Below are 18,124 nucleotides of genomic sequence, written 5' to 3'. Positions count from 1 at the left end.
AAGAACGTGTGCTGATAACACCCTCATCGAATCATATAAAGAGCGGCCAACACAGCTTCGACGATACAATCAAAAGTTCACTGTACCACATTCAAGATGAAACTGCTGCCAATACTCGTGATGGTAACTCAAGTCATCTGCGCAGCCTGCAAGAACCATGAGGACTTTCCAGGCCACAAGCCATGGGACTCCGAGCCCAGATCGCGTCCATCCAATCCCTACGCATAACCGACAACCGTGAAAATGGAAAATCTTATTGCGAAAATAAACAATTGATTGAAAACTAAACTATATACTCTTGCTGTATTTCATGAAGTCGAGTATTAAGCAATTGCCACGAATGGTACAGATTGGGAAGAGCTTTGCCCGCACGACATTAAAGGTGAATAAATGTTTTGAATTTATTAACTAGGACAACGGCCGCAATACAACTACAAACACGCATGATAAAAAATGTGTTTAGCTATGAACTGGGGCAGCAGACGATGGAACTTATAAATCTAAACAACTTTCTGCTTTACGATTATGCGGGGAAAAATGCAATCCAGGCATTTACTTGCCACCCGCCGTGAATTTGGAGAGCTTCTCCAGCAATCCTATATAGGAGGTGTGTTCATGGGCAGTGGCCAGTGGCCTTCTCTGCGAACTCTTGGCTAATGCCCTTCTCTTCCAGGTAGTTTAAGAGCAAATCATATAAATAGCCGTCCAAAACATCGCCAGCCACGGCATAGACTTTGTCGTTCCATTCGCCCTCAAAGATGGACATTTCGTCATCTGCAAAGGAGAGCCAATCAATTATAGATTCAAAATATAGTAAATTACGTATACTTACTGTACTCACCCTCCTGTTCCTCGCCCTGAAGGTAGGAACATGTGAACGAGAGCGTGGTCCCGCTCTTAATAATATCGACCTCAAACTGTGGTTTGCTCCTCATTTCTCCCAGCTCCGGCTTGTCGGCATTGGGATTGACCTACGGCTCCTCCTCGCTGTCGACCGTATGGTTCACGTTGAAGCTAACCACGACCTTCTCCTTGTCGGTCTCCTTGATGAGCTCCACATCGCCGCCCACAATCTTCACATTGAATCCATCCAGGGTGCTGGAAACAGCCTTGCCCTTCTGCACTTTGCGCTCGGCCACGATCTCCTCGGAGAGGCACTCCACCAGTTCCTTTTCAGCTATAGAAAGATAAATTAATTATGTTTTGCCTCCCATTTCATCATCTCGCGTTTGAGGTTATGTAACATGCGGCATGTTTCCCTCACTATCGGGTTTTCTTCAATGAAAACCTACCTTTGGTGTGCACATTGCAGCCACAGGTGCAAGTAATGCTGGGTGCGGAGCTCCTCATCGCCATGGAGCAAGGGCTCGCCGACATAGCTCTAGTCCAGGAGCCCTGGATTGCGACAGGCAATTCAGTGGCCGGACTAAAATCCTCAAATCACAACCTGTTCTACGCAACATCGGTAAGCAGGAACAGAACCGTCGTACTCGTACGAAAGGGAATCCATGCTTACCTTAAGTCTCATTACAGCACGGATGACCTGACGGTTGTGATGCTGGAAAGCGAGGAAAAGCGCCTTCTGGTAGCTTCCTGCTACATGGCTCACGACAGACCCGCACCACCCGACGAACTCAGGAGCCTGGTGACAGAAGCCGGCACCAAAAACTATCAACTCGTCATCGGGACGGATGCCAATGCCCACCACAATGTGTGGGGAAGCACCGACATCAATGATAGAGGTGAGTCACTCTTAGACTTTATACTAGCAACTAATCTATATATAGCAAACGTCGGGGAGAAGCACACCTTCGTGGGTCTGACTTCATCCAACGTGCTAGACCTAACACTAGCAACGGGAAACAGTACTACGGTATCTAGCTGGAGGGTCCTTGAAAGACCCTCCTTCTCAGATCACAAGTACATTCAGTTTAAGTGCGACTTCAAACATTCTTCGAAGGTAATAGTCTATAGAAACCCCCGGAATACAAACTGGGAAAAGTTTAAAAAGACAGTTACTTCGAAGCTCGCGAGTCCGGGCACAGTGAAATCCGCGGAGGACATAGAGAAGTCTCTAGAGACCCTATCCAACGCGTTGCTGGACGCCTACCACACATCGTGCAAACCCTCGAGGACGAAGAAGAGGTCCAAGCCACTCTGGTGGAGCCGGGATCTCTCTCTTCAAAGGGACAACCTCAAGGAATTCTTTAAGATCGCCAAACAAGCGAACGAAGGGATCGTCTATGAGGAATACAGACTCCTACTCAGGAGCTACAAGAAGGAAATACGTAAAGCACAACGGAACTCGTGGAGGACCTTCTGCTCCAACATCGAGAAAGTACCAGAAACCGCACGGCTACGGAAGCTGCTCTCTAAGCAGCCTACCATACAAAGCCAATTAAAGCTAGATGACGGACAGTGGACAGAGGGCAGTGACGAAGCCCTAACAGCACTAATGGAGGAACATTTCCCTGGTTGCACCGAGGTCGCTGAGGCCAAAGAGCACCAGGACCTAGCAACCGAGGAACAACACCCCCCAACAGATCTGTTGACCACCAAGCAAATCCACTGGGCAATAGACTCCTTTGCGGGCACAAAAGCACCAGGACTTGACGGGATATTCCCAGCCATGATGCAGGTGACCAAAGAGGCGATTACCCCATGGCTCTCAGCAATATTCACAGCTTGTATAAGTACGGGCTATATCCCTATCCAATGGAGAACCTCGAGAGTTGTCTTCCTCCCAAAGGCAGGAAAGTGCAGCCATGCGAGTCCCAAGGACTATAGACCGATAAGCCTTACCTCCTTTATATTAAAAACACTATAAAAGCTGCTGGACTTACACATCAGGAATGAGGTAGGGGGACTGATGTCAACCAACCAGCATGCCTATACTAAAGGGAAATCGGTGGAGACCGCACTACATTCGGTAGTAGCTACCATTGAGAAAGCCCTTCACAATAAAAAGTATGCACTGGGAGTATTCGTGGACATCTCCGGAGCATTCAACAACGTGGCTACGGAAGCAATAACAAATTGCCTGGTAGCAACTAATACACACCCAGCAATCAACCTGTGGATAAGGAACCTCCTAGGTTGCAGACCTAGGTGCAATCGCACCGCTTCCATGGTGAAAGAGGCACACAGAGGCACACCCCAGGGTGGAGTCCTGCCGCCCCTCCTGTGGAATCTGGTGGTCGACGACCTCATCAAGAGATACGAAAGGAAGGCCCCAATAATAACAGCTTATGCGGACGACATAAGCATACTTATTACGGGTGTTTGCCCATCGACCCTCAGCTCACTAATGCAACGAACACTCAGGGAGATACGCGAGTGGGCGGAAGAAGTAGGACTCAGTATCAACGCGGACAAGACGGACCTCATCCTCTTTACCAAGAGGTACAAGGTACCGACCCCCCGAAGATCAATCAAACTAGGCTAACCCCAAAAACACAAGTCAAATACCTGGGCACTGTACTGGATAGTAAACTGGCATGGAAACCCAATGTATTGGAAAGGGTGAAGAAGGCCACCATTGCGCTTTATGCATCCAAGAAGATGCTCAGCAGCACATGGGGCCTATCTCCGGCTCTGATGCATTGGATTTACATCTCGGTGGTGCGACCAACTCTGCTGTATGGAGTCTTAGTGTGGTGGCAAGCTACTGGAAAGAAAACGTATCATAAGCTTATGGAAAGGACTCAGCGACAGGCCTTGCTCTGTATTACAGGGGCGCTGAGGTCAACCCCAACAAAAGCACTCGAAACCCTACTTGGAATCGAACCCCTAGACATCCACGCCCGTCTGACTGCAGGAAAGGCAGCACAACGCCTCATCGCTTCAGGAAATATGTCGCCACAAGAATACGGGCATAGTTCAATTGGAAGGGAAATGAACAGATCAACTGATTACATGACCCCCCCAAACATGCCTCGACGTAAAAACAACTGCATCCTTGGGACCTGAAGACTGGAAAATCGGAAGAGACCAAACGGAGCCCCTCAATATATATACGGACGGCTCCAAGATGGACGGAGGAGTAGGAGCGGGCCTATACTGTACAGACCCTGAGATAAGGCTGTCATATAAGCTACCGGACCATTGTAGCATATTCCAGGCAGAGGTTTTTGCCATCAGGAAAGCAGCAGAGGTCGCTCTTCTCACTGAAAGAGCACACGATGCGGTCAACCTATTCGTCGACAGCCAAGCGGCGATAAGATCCATGCAGTCATCCGCAGTCAGTTCCAGAAATGTCTTGGCGATCAGTGCGGATCTACTGGATTCCCAGCCACCAGGGCATCGAAGGCAACGAGACGGCGGATTTACTAGCTAAGGAAGGCGTCGGGCTGGCGAATACGAGAACCGAGAACGTGCCTGTCTCCCTCAGAACGCTGCAAAGCGATCTAGAAAAGCAGGCCGGATCACAAACCGAATGTAGGTGGAGGAGTACCACCGCCTGCAGAACCTCGAAAATCATGTGCAAGGAACGCAATGACAAACTCAGCCACTACCTGCTGCACCTACCACGGAAGGACTGCAGATTATTAGTGGGAATATTAACGGGACACTGCCTGGCTGCGGCGCATGCGACAAAGCTAGGAATCACAAACAGAGACAGTTGTAGGAAATGTGACGAACTTGGGGCAACCGAAACCCTAGAACATCTCATCTGCAACTGTCCTGCTCTCTTAAGGGCAAGGAGGAGATACCTGGGCGCCCCAGTGCTGGCATCACTGGAAGATGCCTCCAAGAGGACGCCACAGCAACTACTGGCCTATGCGAAAAATACCTCGATCCTCGAGGACTTCAAGACCCACTAAACACTGCCGCGACGGAGAATCGTAGTGTGGCTATCCTCAGGTTGTTCATTATACCCGATACTCAAAATGAGTATTGGGGTATATTAGATTTGTGGTAAAAGTGGATGTGTGTAACGTCCAGAAGGAAGCGTTTCCGACCCCATAAAGTATATATATTCTTGATCAGCATCAATAGCCGAGTCGATTGAGCCATGTCTGTCTGTCCGTCTGTCCATCCCCTTCAGCGCCTAGTGCTCAAAGACTATAAGAGCTAGAGCAACGATGTTTTGTATCCAGACTTCTGTGATATGTCACTGCTACAAAAATATTTCAAAACTTCGCCCCGCCCACTTCCGCCCCCACAAAGGACGAAAATCTGTGGCATCCACATTTTTAAAGATACGATAAAACCAAAAACGCAGAATCGTAGAGGATGACTATATGTTTTAGAATGTAAGATCTCAACCAGATCGTATAATTATTATAGCCAGAATCAAGAAAACAATTTCATTCTTTCTCGCTCTGTCTCTCTCTAACACACAGGTTTCATGGTCGGTTTTGCCAATTGCAAAATATGAGTTCAAGGATCTCAGAACCTATAAGAGCCAGAGCAACCAAATTTGGTATCCACACTCCTGTGATATCGGACCTTGACCGTCCAAATTTCGCCACACCCCCTTCCGCCCCCGCAAAGGACGAAAATCTGGGGCATCCACAAATCTCAGAGACTATTAAGGCGAGAGTAACCAAATTTGGTATCCGCACTTCTGTTAGATCACACTATAAAACGTATATCTCAGAATTTCGCCCCACCCCCTTCCGCCCCCACAAAGGACGAAAATCTGTTGCATCCACAATATTGCACATTCGAGAAAACTAAAAACGCAGAATCATAGATAACGACCATATCTATCAGATTGCTGAATCTGGACCAGATCAGATAATTTGTATAGCCAAAAGGAACAAATCAATTTGCACTGGCTACGCAGCGCCCGACGTCACGCTCAGACTGATTTTCTGTCTCTCTCGCACGCACTCTTTGTCGTGTCGTTTAATATTAGCAGCGTCTGCCGGAGGAGAGCCATACTGACTTAGTATCGGGTATAACTGTAGAGTTGCGGTGTCCGCAGCAACTCACAACGTTCCCCCTCGTTTTGTTATATAATTATTGTAGGATCTCTTTTTTGGCGAAATTCTAGAAAATGTGCTGTAGACGGTATTGATCAGTGTGACCGCGGATTTATCGATGAAATATAACGTCCGACCCTCAGAAATATACCGAAACATACCGCCTCATTTTCAAAATATACCGTAAATATACTGACGAATTCAAGTTCTATTTTACATATTCCTCGTTTTTGATATTCCGACGAATATTACTAGCTATATAGAACATTTAGCCATGCCCACATAATTTTATACGATTGGTGAATCTATTGCCTACTTGATTGGCCTATTCGAAATACTTGTTTAATTCATTTCATTTAATAATCTTATGTCTTAATAAGACTTATTAATAATAATAAAGTCTTAATAATATACTAATCACTAACATCACAATCGTCACTAACGATGTCGCTGGGATTTTTTAACAGCATTTCAGTGTTCGGTTCAAAATTCTCGCAACCGTTGTTCTTCCTTAGACCTTGTCTCACATATAAAAGATTTGAAACATTTATATTCTTAAATATATTTCTTGTATTTGTTTTTATTAAGTTCACTTCGGAGAAAATTCTTTCACATGATGCATTCCAAACTGGCAATATAAGCAGTACTTGTGCAAATTTTGAAATTTTTTCATATTTTAATTCATTGTTGAAATGGTTAATTTGTCCCAATGTATACCAGAAATGGCCAGGACTTTAGTGTGTTTTTAATAAACTAAAAAGAGCACATTCGATTCCCTGCGGATCTTTAATAAGTTGAGGAAACTTTTATACAGGTCATGCAAATTGGCCATTGACTATGTCTTCAGGGTTTAAGAATGAGAGAAGTTTAAAAACCTTCTCGTTAAAAGGCAACCTTTTCTTTAATTGTATACTCAACTCGATCAAAAAAGACTGCGCTCTTTGGAAAAAAGCATATTTTTCATTTCTTTCTAATTTTGACACTTCGAGGCTTACATTAATGCCCAAATTCATTTTTTGGAATTCTACGAAATTAACATTGCTGCTTGGATCTAGTAAATTCAAATAACAGCTTAATATTAACTTATAAGTTTCAGACATATTTTTATATATTATGTGTGTTACAGCTTTGCTAGACTGAAAAATGATATTAAATCTATTTATTATAGGCAAAATATAGTCTAGAAAGTATAAATATAATTAGACTGAAACGCTTTTTAAATTTGAGAGAGTGTATTCTGCAGGTAAATTTTTTTCTATGGCCAATTCGTACTCAAAAAAAAGAACAAGTGCATCCCACTGCTCAATCATACGTGCAATACAAGAATGCAGAGACAACCAGCGAATTTCATAATGATTGATTGAGTATTTGATGCTCCGGAGAATTTAGAAATTTTTGAAATGCCTTTAATTTTCTGTGCCGCTTTGAGCTCTTAGAAAAGTAATTGAATGTATCCTTAATCGTTTGCTCTAGACTTCTTGGTAGCATTTTACAAGCATAAGTTGAAGCGAGTGCTACTGAGTGGCAAACACACTTTACAAAAAGAACCGAATCATTTGCATTTTTAATCTTGGAAACTATGCTGTTATGCTCACCAAACATGACATTTGTGGTGTCAGCTGTAAATCCTATAATGTTCTCCATGCTGAACCCAAATTCCTGAAGTCCCATATCCAAAGCTTGGAATAAGTCCTTTGCTTTCTCGCCATCCAAATCAATCGAAAATAAGTACTTAGTTTGAACATCCGTGTCGACGAACATTACAGCGCACGCTAGTACCTTAGTACATGTCACATTCGTAGACTCGTCGATGATGATCGAAAACATGGTTTTTCCAGCTGGGCACACGCTCTTTTTAACCTCACTCCTCAGTGTTTCCTTTGCAGCAGGTTCCCTCACATTGTAAGCCAAAGATGCCGACTTGGTCCGTTTGCAAGCAAAGCCTTACGCAATGTCACTGTCAGGAATCCTCCACAAACGAATCAATCTATAATTGAAAACCGCTTATACAAGTATTAACATAGCGAATACAAAAAAAAAAAGTCCCGAACTTGTACATTTAAAAATAATTAAAATACTGTAAGAAATGGGCAGATTAGTAGGCTGATTGTTGGGCCATCATGCCGGATTGACTGGCTCATGGTTATTTGGAACATATAAATTATTTTGAAAAAAATATAGCTCAATATAATGGATTCCTGTAACGTGTAACGCTCGTCTACGCTAGACGGACAGGAGGGGCGATCTGCAAAGGCGGGGCACGCTTTAAATGTTCCGGCTCTAGCTCGTCGGCTTTGGGGTGGTGGTTCTTGCGCGTACAGATCGTCTCCATTTAGCAACACTATCACGCGATAATTTTAACGATTTATTTTCCTAAGAATTGAGCGTGCTGCGACTATACGGTGCTAGAACTACCGGTAGATCGACGAAAAGATAAAAGAAACGCTCCGTAAAGAATAGGGGAGAGTGAAGAAGAGAAGGAAGGAGAAGATGAGGGAGAGAGAGAGAGAGGGAAAGTAGAAAGAGAGTGAAGAGTGAGGGAAAGCGGAGGAGATATCGGTTGCTATCCCACGGATGTCAGTGTGGTAGCTTATTTTGCCCGCCCAACCTATGACCATCTTCCTCGAAACCGGAAGTTTCAGATGGCCCCTTTAGCTAGATCGCGGTTACACGCACGCCGGCACAGAGTTCATCCTTTTGTATCTTTATCTAAATTCCATTATATATTTGTTCGATAAACGATCAAAACTAATATATTCAGCGATGGCATATTTTTCTAATTCTAGAGATCTACAGCGAGTATATGTATATGAGAGATTCTGAGGCGTATATAAAGTGATATGAGGTGGGGTTAATACTTAAGGTGTATCTTAAGGTTAGCAGGGTATTCCTGGCACAAATTCATTCAAATTTTCTTTCAATTCGGTTGCTTGTATACAACTGGCAATATAGGATATAGTGAGGAAAGTGTAAGATTGCTGCTATGCATTAGCGATTTCATCGTAAATTCGTTTCTTATTTACTTTTCGAGAGCTTAGGATTGGGCGCGCCCGCTAGAACCAAACGAAAGTCGCAGGATTTTACTCACGCAATGACGTTTCTCCATCGGCGAAAGATCGATCTTCCGGCAACTGCTGAAATAGAACGTTATCCTTTTTCTTTCGTTTACATTAGTGCTTTCGAGACCTTTGATTTCCCTCAGGCGGGGTTAGATCTAAATCCAATCAATTTCTGTTTTGTTTCGGGTGCTTTTTAGATTTCTTACAATTTCCTCTAAATTCTTTCCAATATTTCATATAAATTCTTAATTAGAACGGGTACAACTAGTATTTAAAGCTAGATCTTAGGAACTTCATTTGTTTGTTCAAAGGAACGATTCTAGAGTCTTATTCATGGGTTCGAGTCTCTGTCGGATTCGACGGAATGGCCTAACTGATATTTAAGCTAAATTTTAGGAGCTTCATTCGTTTGCTCAAAGGAGCGATTCTAGAGTCTTGTTCATTGGTTCGAGTCTCTGGCGAATTCGACCGGATGGCCTGCAGCTCAATTACTTTTTAACTGGGTTGGGCGAATCGCATCGGACTGCCTGCCAAGGAGAGGATAGGCGGGACTGAAATCAGGGTCCGAAGAGCGTATTTATTAATTTTAATTCTGCTGGGCTGCTCTCGGGCCGTGTCTTTCTTCAACACCGGCTTTACTGCGCCATTTTTGAAACACGGACCGAGATCTGGATTCTACGTCGACGAAACTCTATTAATACAGGGGTCTGTTGAAGCGGGAACGGTAGATCGTATTTTCTTTGCAAGTCTTTAGAACATTAAACGTTGCAGGGCTCGAATGCGCCTGGTTTTGCCAGCACAAACTCCTCGCCGGGCGACATGGGCGCCGGTTGGGGACGGGGAGCGGCCGACGGAACGAGAATATCAGCCCACGAGCAGTGGACGCGGTCTCGGCTTGTTGATGCGGCACGTGGAATCTACGGAGCCTCTCGGCGGATCCGGGAAAAACGATGAACCAGTATGCTGACGCCTGCGATTTCCAGGCGGGTCGAAGTACTCCACTTTGCTGGTCACTTTTTGGTGCCGCAAACGTGGGGTGCCTTACGGCGCCTTAGCACGTGTCGCGCTAGGCTGGGGCGCGTAAGGCGGCGTCTTCCCGAGGAGCTGGTCCACAATTTCCGCAGGAAATCTTTTGCTGCGGAAAATACGAGTTACCTCTATTAGATATTCGCCCGGAGAACGGGGATCGACATTTATCTTACCGCAGTGGCGGCGGTATCCGTGGATGTACACAGATTAATCCAGCCTCTGGCGGTTCTCGGGGTTAGAACGCCCACAGAAGAGGTGGCTCCCGCAGAAAACGGCCACACTTATAACCCTTCCGGCACTGTACACACTTTCGACTATATTTAGTGGAATTAGGCGCGGATGTAAAACTTTTCACTGATTGGAAAAAACACGACTCGTCGGCTTGATTATCGCACAGGAAAAGATCGAAGCCGGAAACCTGCTCTGGCCACTTGACATTTGCATGCACTCTTGCATGGGGAGGTTACGCCCTCTAGGTTGCCAAATTGGAGCAACCCTGACCTCGGCTGATTTCGATAATTGTCAATCTTGCGGTCAGCTGCCCAGGCAGCTGATCGGCAGGCACCTTCCAACACGTACAAAGGCGATTCATGCCCCCTACAAAGCCCCCCCACCAGATCAGACTAGGGGTGGTTACATCTCCTAGACTGATACCGCATGAAGCGACTTGTTATTGTCGTATGTCCTTTGCGTGGTAGTTACCCAGCAGGCGTCCTTGCAGATCTTCCAATTCGTAGTAGGAATTACCTATCTTCCTAAGGACACGGGCTTTTAAAAAAGCAGGCCCAAACTTGGCGTTGTAGCCGGACTGAAAACAACTTTGCTTAAAATTTCTTCTAAACACTTCTTGACCTACTGCGAACGTTACTTTGCTGGACCGTAAATTGTATCGCTGCTCGTTCAGCTTGTGACTTCGTTGCATTTGCTTTCCAGCGCTCTGGCGTACTATTTCAAAGGAATCTTGCTTATCGAACCACATCGATCGATCCTCTAGCATGTTCAATTTTCTTAATAACGAATATGTCGAACCACTCGTAATCATGTGTTGACCGAAAGCTAAATAATACGGAGTCGTTCCTACGCTGGCATGTCTCGCCGATCTTAACGCACACGCTATTCTGTTTAAGCACTCGTCCCAGTTTTTCTGGTCGGGTCGTATGTAAGCCCGGATACCAGCAATCACGGAACGGTTTACCCGTTCGGAGGCGTTCGCCTGAGGTGAATGGACTGCCGTCAGGGTGTGCGTTACTTTGAACTGGGTCAAGAGTTTTCGGAACGTTTCAGATCGAAACTGCGATCCATTATCGGACACGATAGTTTCGGGTACACCAAATGTCATGAACAGCTCTCCATCGAGGTACTTGACCACCACATCTGCGCTAATTTTCTTCACCGGTTTCAGAAATACGTATTTTGAGAAATGATCGAGCACAATAAAAATGCCAATATTCCCGCTTCTGGACCGGGGATAGGGCCCCAAAAAATCAACGAATAGCCTTTGGAAAAACCGGTGGGTTTCTGGTGCTTTCCCCAACGGAGGTCGGAGAATGCGATTCGGAGCCTTAGTCATTTTACACACGTCACAGGAGTTGATATGCGCCTTGACATCCGAAACCAAACCTGGCCAAAAGTAGTGACGCCTTACGCGTTCGATCGTTTTGTGGATTCCTCCATGAGCAGCTAGCGATCTATCATGCGCTCGAACTAGGATATCCGGAACCAAACTCTTTGGCACCCAGAGCTTCCAAGCATACTCGTCGTGGATTTGCTCTCCAGACAGGTGCTCTGCACGACGGAATACGAAGACGCCGTCAGTTTTCAAATCAGGCAGCTTATCCCTATTGGTTTCTACTCGACTAACTAACTCGGTGTACTCGGGTGACTTGAATTCTGCCGATTCCAGATCCACCAGCGATCCTTCGGGTGATTCCAAAGCAGCCACCATCTCTTCATTAACCCGCGACAAGGCATCAGGAACCACGTTCTGAGTACCTTTACGATGCTCAATTTTGAATCGGTATCTTTGCAATCCCAGTGCCCATCGAGCTAGCCGAGAACTGAGGTCGGTATTAGACATGAGCCATTTTAAGGACGCGTGATCCGTTATCACGGTGAATTCGTGCCCTTCTACGTACGCTCTGAAATTCTTCAGTGATACTATGGCGGCTAAACATTCTTGCTCCGTTACTGTATAATTTCGTTGAGCTTTGTTTAGCTTTTTTGAGACATAAGCGATCGGACATTCGTCCCCTTCTTCAGACAGCTGCACCAGAACTCCCCCTACTCCTGTTTTGCTAGCATCACAGTGGATGTAAAACGGTTTCGTGAAATCAGGGCTCCTTAATACCGGGGCTTCGCAAAGGCACCGCTTCAATTCATTGAAGGCTTCTATGGCTTCCTTTGGAAACATAAACTTCCTTTTGGTTGTCATGACGTCGGTCAAGGGCGAGGCGAGTGACGCAAAATTTGGTACGAACTTGCGATACCACCCACACATTCCTATGAAGCTTCTCAGTCCCCTCAGGTTTTTCGGAACTGGGAACTCGGCAATAGCCTTTATCTTGTCGGGATCTGTTCGGACTCCTCCGTCTCCTATTATGTGCCCCAAATACTTTACACGGCGCATGCAGAAATGGCTTTTACTGATGTTGATCGTTAATTTCCCACGCCTGAGTTGCTTAGCCATCTCTAATAGTACTTCTAGATGTCGTTCGAAATTTGAAGAAACTATCAACAGATCATCTAAGTAGATGAACACTTCGTTTCGAAGGTTACAAGGAACTATTTTGTCCATTAATCGTGACATGGTACTGGTGGCGTTGCACAGCCCGAAAGGCATCGTCTTGAATTGGTAAAGGGGACGCCCAGGGACTGTAAAAGCCGTCTTATCCCGGGACTTTACATCCAACGGTACTTGCCAGTACGCATCCTTCAAATCAAGACTGGAGATGAATTCTGCTTTCGGCAAACGGCTCAGGATCCCGTTAATCTGAGGCAAGGGATAAGCATCCTTTTCCGTGAAACTGTTTACTTTCCGACAATCCAAACAGATGCGGATTTTTCCCGGCTTGGAGACCAACACTATTGGCGAGGACCAAGCGCTGTCTGACTCCTCTATTACTCCCAATTGGATCATCCGGTCTATTTCCGAGTACATCGCCTTCTCTACAGCTGGCGAAACAGGGAAATGTCTTTGTTTCACTGGCCTAGCGTTCCCCACGTCGATAACATGTGTTATCAAGTCGGTTTTTCCTAAACCTTCTTGAGCAGAAACACAATCTTGATATCTGTGTCCCGTCTTCCGACAATTCCAACAGATCAATGCAATTGCGTCTACTTCCATCTCCCTTTCCCTCTCTGAATATTCTTGATCCTCCATGTTCTGTTTTAGCTCCGATATGTCTCGACGAGAAGGCATTGTTTTCGCATACCCATGCGAAGTTTTAACGTCCTCTAAGAAGATTTCGCGTCTTCGACAAATTTCCCTGAGCTCCTGTACCGTTCTGATTTCTACGTTCAACAGTTCATGGCGAATCTCCGGACGCAGGTTATTCTTCAATACCCGAACCAACTTCCGAATGGTCCAGGGTACCTCCAACTGATCGGTCAAGCTAGAGATGCTATCGTAAAACCCATCGAAAGTCTCGCTTGCCTTCTGCTTCCGGTTTCGGATCAGTTCTTCGATGTCAACGTCATCTTTTTCTTGGCGAAATTGCAGTCGTAAGGCAGCACATAAAGTATCCCATTGAACTTCAACTACTGCCTTGTGATGTCGCCAGTAGAACTCGTTAGCTTTTCCTTCAAACAAAACACTCACATTCCGGCAAAGCACGGAAAAATTTCCTTCCAAAGTTTAATGGGTCAATGCCTCTACTCTATATATGAAGTTATCTATCGATACCCCGACTCCCGAGAACTTAATTTTCCATCCATTGAGTATATGGACCACTTTGTCCGGTCTCTGGGATAAATCAGAGAAACCGCTTCGCAATGGTGACGGATGACCTATGCTTTGGGGTGCTTGTCTATGGCCAGGACCAGTTCCCTCTCCATAGTTAGTTGCTTGCAACTGCTCGGACAACGGCGTTGGAGAACGGTCTAACGCTGCGGTGACAGTGGACTGACTTGAGGTTCGGGTTACCTGTTGCATTGAATCAACTACCGAGCTTTGAATCAGCTCTGCCATTCGTTTACTTAGCGAAGCGAGCAATCTCTGTTCCATTGCCAACAGATCTATATTTTTAGAAGAACTCGCTTCTTCTCCCCCTTTTGCACGTTCCTTGGACTGAGCGCGAGTATTTTGCGCTACTACCTTCGGCACAGCCCCGCTTGCAGTTCTACACCTGCTTTTACATACCGGGAAAACATTGCTAGTCTTTAAATATGTGGTCATACAGGGAAGATGGAACTCGTGCTCGCAAACCGATCGGAATACCTCATCTGTGGTCTGTATGGCTTTCTGGCACAGCGCGCACACAGGTCTTACACCTTCACCTGCCCCTTGGGCTTCCTTTCCGGGAGATCTGTCCAAACCCATGGCAAGAAAATGCTACTTATCTCGGTTGTTTCCTATCATCTATGTAGTATGGGATTGGTTTGGCAATACTACTCTGAAAGTCGTGACTATAATTCGTCCTAACTTTGTTTTATTCAACTAAAATTTCGATACTAAGTTTTGATACCAATAATGAACTCTATGACCGACGCTCGCGCACCACAATCTACATTCTACTCTTTTTCGATATCTCCTTTGAAAGGTTTACGTTTAGTTCGAACGCGACTCGCATCTACGGATCGACACTGATTCCGACAGTGGGTACCCAGATTGTTCGCCGCCGGCAGCGGACAGTAACCGATAATAAAACCTGATCTATCTGTTTTCCAGCTTCCGACAGCTAACTCTGAGACCACCGTCAGTAATTCTGGAATAAATCTCTTCTCTCCATCGTGGATAGAGTAACGCTCGAAAGCAGAATATCTATGTTCCAATGCGCTGGAGTCGAAGAAAACTTTTACTTAATAGGATGGTGTGAACACTAACGCGGTATTTCCCGCAGGGTCAGGCGGTCGACATTCGTCATTCTCGCTCTGCAATTCCACTGAAGGATTTAGCCTACGTCGCTTCTAGTTAATTGAGCCTCTTCTTGCTGACTGTCATCTGGGGTCAGAAAGGAATAACTCTGCTCCTTTATCTGGTTTCCACTTCAGATGACTAGTCCGCAAGGGATAGCGAAAGCACTTTAACGGAAAAGGAAACTTTTGTAAACGCGGAAAAGAAAATTTCTATCTAATCATCCACGGGTCCAACCGAGTATTTGAATCTACCCTGTCGGGCCCCACGTTGGGCGCCACTTATGAAAATTTCTTTAATCATTTAATAAAATTATCTTTTTAGTTATAATATTATTATAACTGTAACGTGTAACGCTCGTCTACGCTAGACGGACAGGAGGGGCGATCTGCAAAGGCGGGGCACGCTTTAAATGTTCCGGCTCTAGCTCGTCGGCTTTGGGGTGGTGGTTCTTGCGCGTACAGATCGTCTCCATTTAGCAACACTATCACGCGATAATTTTAACGATTTATTTTCCTAAGAATTGAGCGTGCTGCGACTATACGGTGCTAGAACTACCGGTAGATCGACGAAAAGATAAAAGAAACGCTCCGTAAAGAATAGGGGAGAGTGCAGAAGAGAAGGAAGGAGAAGATGAGGGAGAGAGAGAGAGAGGGAAAGTAGAAAGAGAGTGAAGAGTGAGGGAAAGAGGAGGAGATATCGGTTGCTATCCCACGGATGTCAGTGTGGTAGCTTATTTTGCCCGCCCAACCTATGACCATCTTCCTCGAAACCGGAAGTTTCAGATGGCCCCTTTAGCTAGATCGCGGTTACACGCACGCCGGCACAGAGTTCATCCTTTTGTATCTTTATCTAAATTCCATTATATATTTGTTCGATAAACGATCAAAACTAATATATTCAGCGATGGCATATTTTTCTAATTCTAGAGATCTACAGCGAGTATATGTATATGAGAGATTCTGAGGCGTATATAAAGTGATATGAGGTGGGGTTAATACTTAAGGTGTATCTTAAGGTTAGCAGGGTATTCCTGGCACAAATTCATTCAAATTTTCTTTCAATTCGGTTGCTTGTATACAACTGGCAATATAGGATATAGTGAGGAAAGTGTAAGATTGCTGCTATGCATTAGCGATTTCATCGTAAATTCGTTTCTTATTTACTTTTCGAGAGCTTAGGATTGGGCGCGCCCGCTAGAACCAAACGAAAGTCGCAGGATTTTACTCACGCAATTACGTTTCTCCATCGGCGAAAGATCGATCTTCCGGCAACTGCTGAAATAGAACGTTATCCTTTTTCTTTCGTTTACATTAGTGCTTTCGAGACCTTTGATTTCCCTCAGGCGGGGTTAGATCTAAATCCAATCAATTTCTGTTTTGTTTCGGGTGCTTTTTAGATTTCTTACAATTTCCTCTAAATTCTTTCCAATATTTCATATAAATTCTTAATTAGAACGGGTACAACTAGTATTTAAAGCTAGATCTTAGGAACTTCATTTGTTTGTTCAAAGGAACGATTCTAGAGTCTTATTCATGGGTTCGAGTCTCTGTCGGATTCGACGGAATGGCCTAACTGATATTTAAGCTAAATTTTAGGAGCTTCATTCGTTTGCTCAAAGGAGCGATTCTAGAGTCTTGTTCATTGGTTCGAGTCTCTGGCGAATTCGACCGGATGGCCTGCAGCTCAATTACTTTTTAACTGGGTTGGGCGAATCGCATCGGACTGCCTGCCAAGGAGAGGATAGGCGGGACTGAAATCAGGGTCCGAAGAGCGTATTTATTAATTTTAATTCTGCTGGGCTGCTCTCGGGCCGTGTCTTTCTTCAACACCGGCTTTACTGCGCCATTTTTGAAACACGGACCGAGATCTGGATTCTACGTCGACGAAACTCTATTAATACAGGGGTCTGTTGAAGCGGGAACGGTAGATCGTATTTTCTTTGCAAGTCTTTAGAACATTAAACGTTGCAGGGCTCGAATGCGCCTGGTTTTGCCAGCACAAACTCCTCGCCGGGCGACATGGGCGCCGGTTGGGGACGGGGAGCGGCCGACGGAACGAGAATATCAGCCCACGAGCAGTGGACGCGGTCTCGGCTTGTTGATGCGGCACGTGGAATCTACGGAGCCTCTCGGCGGATCCGGGAAAAACGATGAACCAGTATGCTGACGCCTGCGATTTCCAGGCGGGTCGAAGTACTCCACTTTGCTGGTCACTTTTTGGTGCCGCAAACGTGGGGTGCCTTACGGCGCCTTAGCACGTGTCGCGCTAGGCTGGGGCGCGTAAGGCGGCGTCTTCCCGAGGAGCTGGTCCACAATTTCCGCAGGAAATCTTTTGCTGCGGAAAATACGAGTTACCTCTATTAGATATTCGCCCGGAGAACGGGGATCGACATTTATCTTACCGCAGTGGCGGCGGTATCCGTGGATGTACACAGATTAATCCAGCCTCTGGCGGTTCTCGGGGTTAGAACGCCCACAGAAGAGGTGGCTCCCGCAGAAAACGGCCACACTTATAACCCTTCCGGCACTGTACACACTTTCGACTATATTTAGTGGAATTAGGCGCGGTTGTAAAACTTTTCACTGATTGGAAAAAACACGACTCGTCGGCTTGATTATCGCACAGGAAAAGATCGAAGCCGGAAACCTGCTCTGGCCACTTGACATTTGCATGCACTCTTGCATGGGGAGGTTACGCCCTCTAGGTTGCCAAATTGGAGCAACCCTGACCTCGGCTGATTTCGATAATTGTCAATCTTGCGGTCAGCTGCCCAGGCAGCTGATCGGCAGGCACCTTCCAACACGTACAAAGGCGATTCATGCCCCCTACATTCCTCAATACGGAGTACGAACGCCATATTTTCGCTATACAGCGGCCGATCTGGAAAGTATTGTGTGGTTTTAGTGCCACATATAAAAACAAATTTTAAGGTATCCCTAAAAATGATTAGCAGTGTTTGGAAAAATGACGACTTTATTAAATTTTTGAATTGCTTACAAGACGCACACAATAATAAAAATCTTTAGAATTCC

General features: G+C 45.5%; 2 long non-coding RNA genes and 1 pseudogene across 2 annotated transcripts; 1 reads left to right on the top strand and 2 right to left on the bottom strand.

The window, feature by feature from the left end:
- Positions 1 to 401: 401 nt before the first annotated feature.
- Positions 402 to 1,350, bottom strand: LOC117193018 (annotated as a pseudogene).
- Positions 1,351 to 14,387: 13,037 nt separating this feature from the next.
- On the top strand, positions 14,388 to 16,019 carry LOC117193077. Its single transcript, XR_004474504.1, has 2 exons — positions 14,388 to 14,830; positions 14,904 to 16,019. It is a non-coding gene; the product is annotated as an uncharacterized LOC117193077 (long non-coding RNA).
- LOC117193073 lies at positions 15,933 to 17,918 on the bottom strand. The gene is made up of 2 exons (XR_004474496.1): positions 17,494 to 17,918; positions 15,933 to 17,426 (listed from the first exon to the last, which is right to left on the bottom strand). It is a non-coding gene; the product is annotated as an uncharacterized LOC117193073 (long non-coding RNA).
- Between the last annotated feature and the right edge of the window lie 206 nt (positions 17,919 to 18,124).

The sequence above is a fragment of the Drosophila miranda genome, assembly GCF_003369915.1.
Source record: "Drosophila miranda strain MSH22 chromosome Y unlocalized genomic scaffold, D.miranda_PacBio2.1 Contig_Y2_pilon, whole genome shotgun sequence".
NCBI classification, from domain to species: Eukaryota; Metazoa; Arthropoda; class Insecta; order Diptera; family Drosophilidae; genus Drosophila; species Drosophila miranda.
The sequence above is the reverse complement of the archived record's forward strand: the minus strand, read 5'-3'. Positions and strand labels throughout refer to the sequence as shown.